The sequence below is a fragment of the Pteropus medius genome, unplaced genomic scaffold (genome assembly GCF_902729225.1).
Source record: "Pteropus medius unplaced genomic scaffold, Ma_sr-lr_union100, whole genome shotgun sequence".
Lineage (NCBI taxonomy): Eukaryota > Metazoa > Chordata > Mammalia > Chiroptera > Pteropodidae > Pteropus > Pteropus medius.
Window position 1 is genome coordinate 2,282,753 of NW_024340851.1, and position 10,814 is coordinate 2,293,566.

A 10,814-nucleotide genomic window follows, 5' to 3' on the forward strand; every position below is an offset into this window, starting at 1 on the left:
AAAGAAAGACATTTACAACAAATGCCAGAAGAGCTTTGATCAGAATACGCTGTTTAATATTTTTCTGTATAGAACGAAAGGGTAAATGTTGATTGAATCAGTGTGAAAAATCGTGGAGTGTATGAGTAAATATGAATTCGTTCCTAGGATCTTGAGCATGTAAGAGTAAGTGATCTTCCTGTGACTTAGCTTACTCAATGTTAGAAATATTCATTTTTTTATTTTTATTAAGTTTAATAGCATATTCTCTCAATATTACATGATCTTCTATAGTTTTAGAAGAAATTTTAATTTTGAGAAATGTTTAAAATATAGAAAATATAAAGAATAAAACACCTATGTTTCCATCTCCTCCAATAATTTACAACAGTTAATATTTAATCACATTTATTTCAAGTTCTTCTTGAAGTAAAACAAATAAAACAATATAGATGAAGTTGAAGTCTCCTTTGACTACACTCAGTCTTATTCTCTGCTCTCCTTCCTGGAGACTACTTTCATGAGGTACTATGTTTTCTTTTCCATGCATTAATGTGCATTTATGGATAATACACAATATTTGTATGTGTTTTTAAATTTACATAAATTTACACTTAGTATATGTCTAGGTTCTATACTTTTTATGCAACATTGTTATTGAGATATACACATGTTGATGTATCTACATTTGTATATGTAATAATCCATCATATAAATATGGCACATTTTATTTATTCATTTCCCTCTTGATAGACATTTCTCGGTGGCTTTCATTTTCTTTTTCAATTACAGGCAGTTCTGTCGTGGCTCACTGTCTTACTGTACACATTTGCAAGAGTTCTCTAAGGCATATACTGGAAGTGGAATTACTGGGATATAAGGTAGAAGTAACTATTTTCTGTTTATTTTTTATCTAAATATAGTTGGTAATCAATATATTAGTTATAATAGTTTCAGGTATACGATTAAATGATTTAACATTTTTATACCTTACAATGTGATCACCTCACTAATTCCAGTAATCTCTCATCATGCAAATTTATCACAATATCATTGACTATATTCCCTTTCATCTTTTTCAACAACTTCCTGCCCTTCTGGTAACCATCCTTTTGCTCTATGTTTCTCTGAGTCTGTTTTTGTTTTCTTTGTTTTGTTTTTTAGATTCCACATATAAGTAAAACCATACAGTATTTGTCTTTCTCTGCCTGACTTATTTCACTTAGCACAGTGCCCTCTAGGTCCATCCATGTTGTTGCAGATGACAAGATTTCATCCTTTTTTTTTGCTGCGTAACATCCCATTATATAATGTACCGTATCTTCTTATCCATTCATCAATTAATAGATTGCTTCCATATCTTAGCTATTGCAAATAATGCTGCAATGAACATAGAGGTGCATATAACTTTTCGATTTAGTGTTTTCATTTTCTTTGGATAAATCCCAGAAGTGGAGTTGCTGGGTCATATGGTATATTTGCTTTTAGATTTTTGCTTTTAGAATCTCCACTACTGTTTTCCATAGTGACTGTACCAATTTGCAGTCCCACCTACAGCACAAAGGTTACCTTTTCTCCACATCCTCACCAACATTTGTTATTTGTTGACTTTTTGCTAATAGCCATTATAACTGGTATGAGGTAAGTATATCAGTGTGGTTTTGATTTGCATTTCTCTGAAAATTAGTGATGTTGAGTATCTTTTCATATGTCTGTTGGCTGTCTGTATGTCTTCTTTGGAGAAATGTCTTTTCATGTCCTCTGCTCATTTTTTTTTGGATTGTTCCTTTTTTTTTTTGCTATTGAGTTGTATGAGTGTCATATATTTTGGATATAAATCGCTTATTGAATGTATCATTGGCAAATGTATTCTCCCATTCAGTAGGTTGTCTTGTCATTTTGTTGATGGTTTTCTTTGTTGTGCAGAAGCATTTTAGTTTGATGAAGTCCCATTTGATTATTTTTTGCTTTTGTTTCCTGTGCTCACAGGGACCTTCCAGAAAGATATTACTCATATTACTCAGACTGATGTCAAATAGTTTATTACTTATATTTTCTTCTAGGAGTTTTGTGATTTCAGGCTTTACATTTAAGTGTTTAATCTATTTTGAGTTTTCTTTTGTATGTGGTATATATGTATACATATGTATACATATGTATACATATGTATACATATATACCACATACATATATACCACATACAAAAGAAATTTAATTTTTGCATATATCTGTACAATTTTCCCAACATCACTGTTGAAAGGATTGTCTTTATTGTATATTTTTCCTCATTTGTCATAGATTAGTTGACCATATAAGTGAGGGTTTATTTCGAGATCTCTATTCTATTTCATTGATCTATGTGTCTGTCTTCAAGCCAGTACCATACTGTTTTAATTATTATAGCTTTGTAGTATAGTTTAAAACCAGAGAGTGTGATACCACTAATTTTATTCTTTTTTTTCTCAAGATTTCTTTGGCTATTTGGGATCTTTTGTGGTTCCATGTAAATGTTAGGATTATTTGTTCTTGTTCTGAGCAGAATGTCATTGGTATTTTGATTGGAATTGCATTGAATCTGTACATTGCTTTGGGTAGTATGGTCATTTCAATAATATTACTCTTTCCAATCCAGGAGCTCAGTATATTCTTCCATTTATTTTTGTCCTCTTCCAATTTCTTTCTTTAGTGTCTTATAGTTTTCAGAGTATAGGTCTTTTACCTCCTTGGTTAAATTTATTTGTAGGTATTTTTTGATACAATTGTAAATGGAATTGTTTTCATAATTTCTCCTTCTGATTCTTCATTACTAGTGTATAGGAGTATGACAGATTTTTGTATATTAATTTTGTATCGTGTGACTTTACTGAATTCTTTTATTGATTCTATTAGTTTTTGGTGGATTCTCTAGGGTTTTCTATATATAGTATCATGTAATCTGCAAATAGTTACAATTTCACTTATTTCTTTCCAATTTGGATGCCTTTTATTTCTTGTCTGATTGCTGTAGCTGGAACTTTCAATACTATCTTGAATAATAGTAGTGAGAGTGGGCATTCTTGTCTTATTCCTAATCTTTGAGGAAAAACTTTCAGCTTTTCACCATTGAGTGTGTTAGCTGTCAGCTTGTCATATATAGCCTTTAAAAAGTTGTGGTAAGCTCATTCTATGCCCACTTTGTTGAGGGTTTTTTTTTTTTAATCATAAATGGATGTTGAATTGTGTAAAATGCTTTTTTGCATCTATTGGTTTTGTTGATGTGAATCATATTTTGTGGATGTATCTTGCATTTCTGGTGTAAATCTGACTTGATCATGGTGTTGAGAATTTGGCATCTCAATGTTCATCAGGGTTATTGGCCTGTAATTCTTTTTTTTGTAGTGTCTTTGTCTAGTTTTTGTATCATGGTAACTCCAGCCTTTTAGAATGAGTTTGAAAGTGTAGAAATAGCTATTTTAAGATAAATAAAAGAAGTAATGTTTTATGTGTTAAAAGGTTTTATATACTAAAAATGTAGATTCAGAAAAGAGTTGAATTTACATGCATTTTATGAAAGAGCTGGCTTTTATTTGGGATTGGCACCTTAGAAGTCAGAAATGCCCGCTTATTTCAAGAACAATTCAGTGAAATATTGATTGCCTACTGTGTGCTCAGCATTGTACAACTAACATTATCAGAAACAGAATACTAAACTGGATGGACTATGAGTCTGATCCAGAATGGCTTTTATTATGCTCTTATTCAGTCAGAAGGAAAGACTATCCACAGGATAAGATCAGTGTATCAGGCAAAAGTCTACAAAGTGTAAATATACCATGTTAATTGCCTGTTTGATATGCATAGCTCTGGTCTAGGTTTGTCATATGCTTTCATCCTTTCAGAACCTTTTAAAAAATTCTGAATTTTAAAGACAATTGTTACTTAGTTGTAGGTGAGATATATTGAAAATTAACATATCCATGTATATAATTCTTTCCTAAAATGGGTATTGGGTAAGATGTGTGAAGATATAGAAGGAAATACACAGCAGATCCTCAAATACCATCATTTGATTCAGTGGCATTTTGTTATCAAGTTTATGAGATGCCATAGGAACTTAACTCTCATTTATACCAATTAGCCTATGGGGAAATTGTTTTCACTATATGTCCTTTCACTTAAAGTTGCAGAACTTGTTGACAGTGTTAAGTGAGGACTTATATATCACTTGATCTACCATAGAACTAGAACAAAAGAGGCAATCAAAAGATGAAATCTGACAAGAATGTAAAGAAAAAATAAGAATTTATAGAAAAAAAAATAGAACTATGAGAAACCAAACTACGGGCACTCTTGACAGCAACTTATTCAAATGGCATTTATTAGACTTTTCATAGAACTTTTCATTGATATGACCACTTTGATCACAAGTCTCAAATTACATATTTGGCCAAAAAAGTTTTAAAATTTTATCTCACAAATTATTACAGACCTTGTATACTTCAGTTTACCGGAAACAAAAAAGTTAATTTCTATGGTAACTGAATTCAACTGATCAATTTCTAATTAAGTCAGATCCTAAGCCAAAGCTTAATCAGGGCTAGATGATGATCCAGACTACACGAAAATTAATAATTTTTTTAATTTCTATTTTTCAGATTACATTTTTTGTAAAAAGAAATCATCCAGTATTTCATGTCTATTTAACAGAAGTTTCACTAACTGGAGGTAAGAAATAAAGTTCATAAAGATACAAATTTATAAATTATAGAAGAAAAGAGGGGTTACATAACTTTTTTAAAATCTTTTAAAATTAAATTTATTGGGGCAACATTGGTTAATAAAATCAAATAGGTTTTAAGTGTACAGTTCAATGATATGGCATATGCGTATTGCATTGTAGGTTCACCACCTAGAGTTAACTTTCCTTTTGTCACTATATATTTGACTCTTTTTATCCTTATCTACTTCCCCGTCTCCCCTTTCCCTTCTGTAACCACTAAACTGTTGTCTGTGTCTATGAGTTTTTGTTTGTCTTGTTCATTTGTTGCTTTCAGTTTTATACTCTACATATAAGTGAAATCATATGGTTCTCAGCTTTTTCTAACTTATTTCGCTTAGCATGATAATCTCAAGATCTATCCATGTTGTTACAAATGGCAATATTTCATTTTTTGTTACAGCTGAGTAATATATATGTACCACAGCTTCTTTATCCAGTCTATCAAAGGGCATTTCAGTTGTTTCCATGTCTTGGACACTGTGAACAATGCTGCGATGAACATTGAGTGTATATATCTTTATGGATAAATATTTTCAAATTTTTGGGGTAGGTACCCAGAAGAGGGATTGCTAGGTCATGTGGTAATTCTATTCTTAATTTTTTGAGGAAACTCCATACTGTTTTCTACAGTGGCTGTACTAATTTACATTCCCACCTGCAGTTTATGAGGGTTCCTTTTTCTCCACATCCTCTTCAACACTTGTTATTATTTGTCTTGTTGAAGATTGCCATTCTAACGTGTGAGGTGGTATCTCATTGTGGTTTTAATTTGCAGTTCCCTAATAGCTAGTAAAATTGGGCACCTTTTCATATGTCTGTTGGCCATTTGTATGTTTTCTTGGAAGAAATGTCAGTTCAAGTCTTCTGCCCATTTTTTAACTGGATTGCTTGTTATATTTATTGTTAAATTGTATGAGTTTTTTTTTTTGTATATATTTGATATTAGGCCCTTACCAAAGGTGTTGTTTACGAATATCTTCTTCCATTCAGATGATAGCTTCTTTGTCTTGTTGATGATTTCCTTCACTGTGCAGAAGCTTTTTAGTTTGATATAGTCTCATTCATTTATTTTTGCCTTCTCTTGCCTTTGAAGTCAAATTCATAAAATTCTCTCTAAAAACCAAGGTCCATGAGTTTAATATCTATATTTTCTTGTATGGAATTTATTATTTCATGTCTTATATTTAAGTCTTTGATCTACTTTGAATTAATTTTGGTATATGGTGACAGATAGCAGTCTGGTTTTATAACTTGTTAAAGACCATACATTAGGTTGGTATAAATTAAACCTGTCATTTTTTTTTTATTTCAGCCTTCAGATAACCCATTATTTAAGGTGTATTTATAAGCAGGGTAGAAAGGATTGTCTTGAAATTTTCCTTTGACAATAAATAAGATATGATTTTAATAAACAGTTCAATTTTGGCAGATTATGGACATATATTTGACAGGCATATTCTCCATTATATTGTTGTTTTACATTTCCTCTTTTTTAAATTTAATTTTATTATTAGTTTCAAGTGTACAATACTTTGGTTAGACATTTATATAGTCTATAAAATGATCCCCTTAATTGCTCTTCCTCTCCTCTGGCTCTCTACCTAGCTATTACATTAATGCTAACTGCATTCTCTATGCTGTGCTCCCCATCCCCATGACCATCTATCAAATACTAATTTGTACTTCTTTAACCCTTCACCCCATTCTTCCAGTACCCCAACCCCCCTCCCCTCTGGCCATCACTAGATTGCCCTTTATATCTGTGAGTATGTTTTTGATTAGTTCTTTTTGTTTCTTAGATTCCACATATAAGTGAAATAAATACGATATTTATCTTTCTCTGTCTGATTTATTTCACTCAGCATAATAACTTCTAGGTCTATCCATGCCATTGCAAATGGTACATTTCCTCTTTCTTTTGTTTAAATCAGTGATATTTTTTATTAGTGATTCTTTCTCCTTTCTTATTAGATTTTCTCTATTTTTGTACTAATTCCCATATTTATTCTCAGTACAGCACTTTTGAATGGTTTAAATGTCATGCTTGACTAAATAATCTCAAGTTCAACATAGATTTCTTTACTTCAGACTCAGAAGGGTCTACTGGAATTTGTAGGATGCAATTAAGATGAAGATTTAGTTAATAGTCTAATATTGTGCAAATAAGAGCCACACCAGGTACATGAGTATATAAATATTCTAACACCACATGTTTCTTAATATTTGCTAGAAGCCTGTCAACTTCTGAAAAGATGCCATTTAGAAATTTGGTACCATATTCAGAGTTGGACATTCACTGTGGTAATCACCTTGGTAAACAACTTAGATTACTAATAAATTATTATCTTTTTATATGTGTGCCTTATCTCTTTAATTAATTTATAAGCTTTTTTAGGACCAGGTCGCTTTATTCCTTATATGACTTTTTTACTTCTGGAACCAACTGATTTCCTTGCATATAGTTGAAACTTAGAACACTTAATGTTGATGCAGTTTTATTATTACTTTTTAAATTAGAGCTATTCCTTTTATTCAGTTACATTTCTCTTATTGAGAGAAATACGCAAATGTTTGAGGAGTAAGAGGTTTAGAACAGAGTAATGACTGAAAAGAGAAGAGAAACTCTTGGTTTATTTGCAACAGCCAAAAATTTCTGTTAAAATTATCTTTCTCCTTAAGTGAATATACCCAAAGTTGAGAACTCCTTATTTAATACAAATAGCATATTTCTTATATTTGAACATATTAAATACTTTTGCTATCAGGTGGTAACTGAACATGAATCAGATTCCAGCAGAATTAGTAGTGAAAAACACTTTCTTATGAACTTTAGGTTTCTTTGGGCTGATAATGATAAAAATTAATCAATTTTGGTGCAAGCAAAGTTGTTTCTGAATTTATGACTTTAATATTTTTATGAATGGTATAATTGCAACTTAGTTGACTGATGATACTGTAATTTTGTAGTTATTAAATATCACATAATATTCTTTGTTATTAAGTATCATATAATACTTCTTGTTAGAGTACTCCCGAACACAAAAGATGATTTTCATTGAGGAAAACCTAAAAAGAAGACTGTGTCAAAATACCATGTAGTTAAGTGCTACAGGAAGCTAATGACATTATATTGTTTTTTTTAACTGTATGTGAAGCCTTTAGTGATAGAAATGTAGAACTAGGACTTTTAAATACTGACCCTTTCTAAAATGGAATAAACAAAGTACTATCTTCAAACTTGTAATCAGGAAAATTGAGATCACAAACTTCACAAAGAATATACCAAATTTATTACAACCAATAATTTCCCCTTTTTCATGAAGCAGACCTGTGGTTTTAATTACTATTTGGAAATTTTTCTTTGGAGAAAGGGTCTTCCTCTAGTATCTTTCTACTAATGTCATAATAGTTGGGAGATACCTTTGTTGAATCTAGTTAATCAAATTGTTCACAGTTTTGGGTGCATTCTATTTTACCAAAACTCTAGAAGAAAATGAAATGTATGACATTAATCCTGTCCCCAAGGAAGTTACAACTCAGTTGTAGAAATGAAACTAGCATATATTAAACAATTATAGAACATCGAGTGTTAACTTTGCAGCACTGGCTCACTGTAGAAGAGATCATTGTTGACTAGAACACTCAAGGTTTCATGGAAGACATTAGACTTAAAAGATTAGGACAGACCAAGGGGAAAAGGAAATTAATCCTATATAGGTAGAATGACAAGAAAGACACAGAGGTGATGATTAATATTTCTTTCCACTCCATTGATATGCCTGTGTTGGTTTAATCAGTAATTCTACTTTATATCCTAACTGAGAGACTATGAAACTCTAGGTTTTTTTTATATAAATAATATATTTCTTGTATATTCCATCACATATATTCACTGAATGAAAACAATGCAAATCAAATAAGCATATCAAGGTTAATATCGTAGTAACATTTTCCTAGTTAACTCTGTCCTAAGTAGGATCCTTAAAAATTACATTAGAGCTATATAATATTAAAATAATTTTACAGGTTTCAGAAGAGTTGTCCCTTTTTCATCAGTTAACATTTATGCCATGGCATCATAACACTAGTTTACACATAAGGAAATGCAAATCATTAGCGCCTTTACTTTACTGCCTCTAGTTATGTCATCATTTTTTTTTTCACTTTGTACTTAATATAACACAAAAGCAATGATACTACAATAAATTTTTATTATTACTAAAGAACTCAATAGGAAGACATAATGAGACTATTTACAAGTTGTAAATAAAATTTAGGTTGTTGGCACTGCAAATGTGTTATTTTTTATTTTTTCCTTTGAATAAATTTTAAACTAATGCTGTGTTATCAAGTGGGGGATCAGCTAACACATAGGTCTAATAGAACAGTGAAGAGCCTAATTTAGGCATTTGAACCAAAAGAAATGCTATTTTTGTTTGGGAAGATTAGGAGAATATTTTGATGGTTTGAATTAGAAATTTGTAGCATTTGTTCCTGTTCAGACTGACTATGTGATTTAAGCAAAATTTGAGTATCAACAAAAATAATTTTGGATTCAGTATAAACCAGAACTAGAAAATAGGTTTCAGTAAATTATGATTTTTAAATTTTTTTTAACTTTGAAAACTTTGATTTATTTATTTATTTATTTTTAAATTAAGTTTATGGGGTAACATAGGTTAATACAATTATATAATATTCATATGTACATTATAATTTGACATCTGTATATATATCACAGCATCTTTAGCCAATAATCTATCATAGGGCACTTCAGTTGCTTCCATGTTCTGGCCACTGTGAATAATGCTGCTATGAACATCGGTGTGCAAATATCTTTTCAGATATGGGTTTTCAAGTCTTTGGGGTAAATACCAAGTAGAGGGATTGCTGGATCATATGGTAGATCAATTTTTAGTTTTTTAAGGAACCTCCATAATGTTTTCCATAGAGGCTGTACCAATTTGCAGTCCCAACAGCAGTGTATGAGGATTCCTTTTTCTCTGCATCCTCTCCAACATTTGTTATTACTTCTCCTGTTGATTATAGCTATTCTAACAGGTGTGAGATGATATCTCATTGTGGTTTTGATTTGCATTTCCCTAATAGCTAACGATGTTGAGCATCTTTTCAAGTATTTGTTGGCCATTTGTATGTGCTCTGGAGAAGTGTCTCTTCAGGACCTCTGCCTATTTTTGATTGGATCATTTCCTTTTCTGTTGTTATTGAGTCGTATGAGTTCTTTGTATATTTTGGATACTAGGCCCTTATCGGAGGCATTGCTTGCAAATATATTTCTCCATTTGGATGGTTATCTCTTTATCTTGTCGATTTCTTTTGCTGAGCAGAAGCTTTTTAGTTTGATGTTGTCTCATTCATTTATTTTAGCTTTTAATTTCCTTGCCTTTGAGGTCAAATTCATAAAATCTTTAAGTCTCAGGTCCTTGAATTTAGCTCCTATGTTTTCTTTTATGCATTTTATTGTTTCAGGTCATATTCAGGTCCTTAATCCAGTTTGAGTGAATTTTGGTGTGTGGTGATAGACAACAGTCTAGTTTCATTCTTTTGCAAGTGGCTTTCCAGTTATTCGAGCACCATTTATTGAAGAGGCTTTTCTTTCTCTACTGTATGTTTTTGGCTTTTTTGTAAAAAGTTATTTACCCATATAAATATGGGTTTACTTCTGGACTCTTGATTCTTTTCCACTGGTCTGTGTGTCGGTTTTGCTGGCATTACTATGCTGTTTTGATTACTGTCGCTTTGTAGTATAATTTGAAGTTGAGAAGAGTGATGCCTCCAGTTCATTCTTTTCACTCAGGATGGCCTTGGCAATTCAGAGTTTTGTGCTTCCATACAAATCTGATGATTTTTTTTTTCTATTTCTTTAAGAAAAGCTGATGGTATTTTGATGGGGATTGCATTAAATCTGTATAATGCTTTAGGTAATATGGTCATTTTAACTATGTTAATTCTTCCACCCAAGAACACGGATGTCTTTCCATTTCTTTGTAACTTCTTTGATTTCTTCTAATAAGGTCTTATAGTTTTTATTATATAGGTCCTTCACATGTTTCAT

The 10,814-nt window shown here is 31.2% G+C and overlaps 1 protein-coding gene across 1 annotated transcript in view; it reads left to right on the forward strand.

Annotated features, from left to right (window-relative positions):
- Window positions 1-10,814, forward strand: part of TENT5D (terminal nucleotidyltransferase 5D) — a 91,022-nt gene that overhangs the window by 5,874 nt on the left and 74,334 nt on the right. Inside the window, exons 2-3 of the mRNA XM_039849591.1 lie at window positions 772-860; window positions 4,614-4,683. The gene's annotated coding sequence lies outside the window, so the exon portion shown is untranslated. The remainder of the gene's footprint in view (window positions 1-771; window positions 861-4,613; window positions 4,684-10,814) is intronic.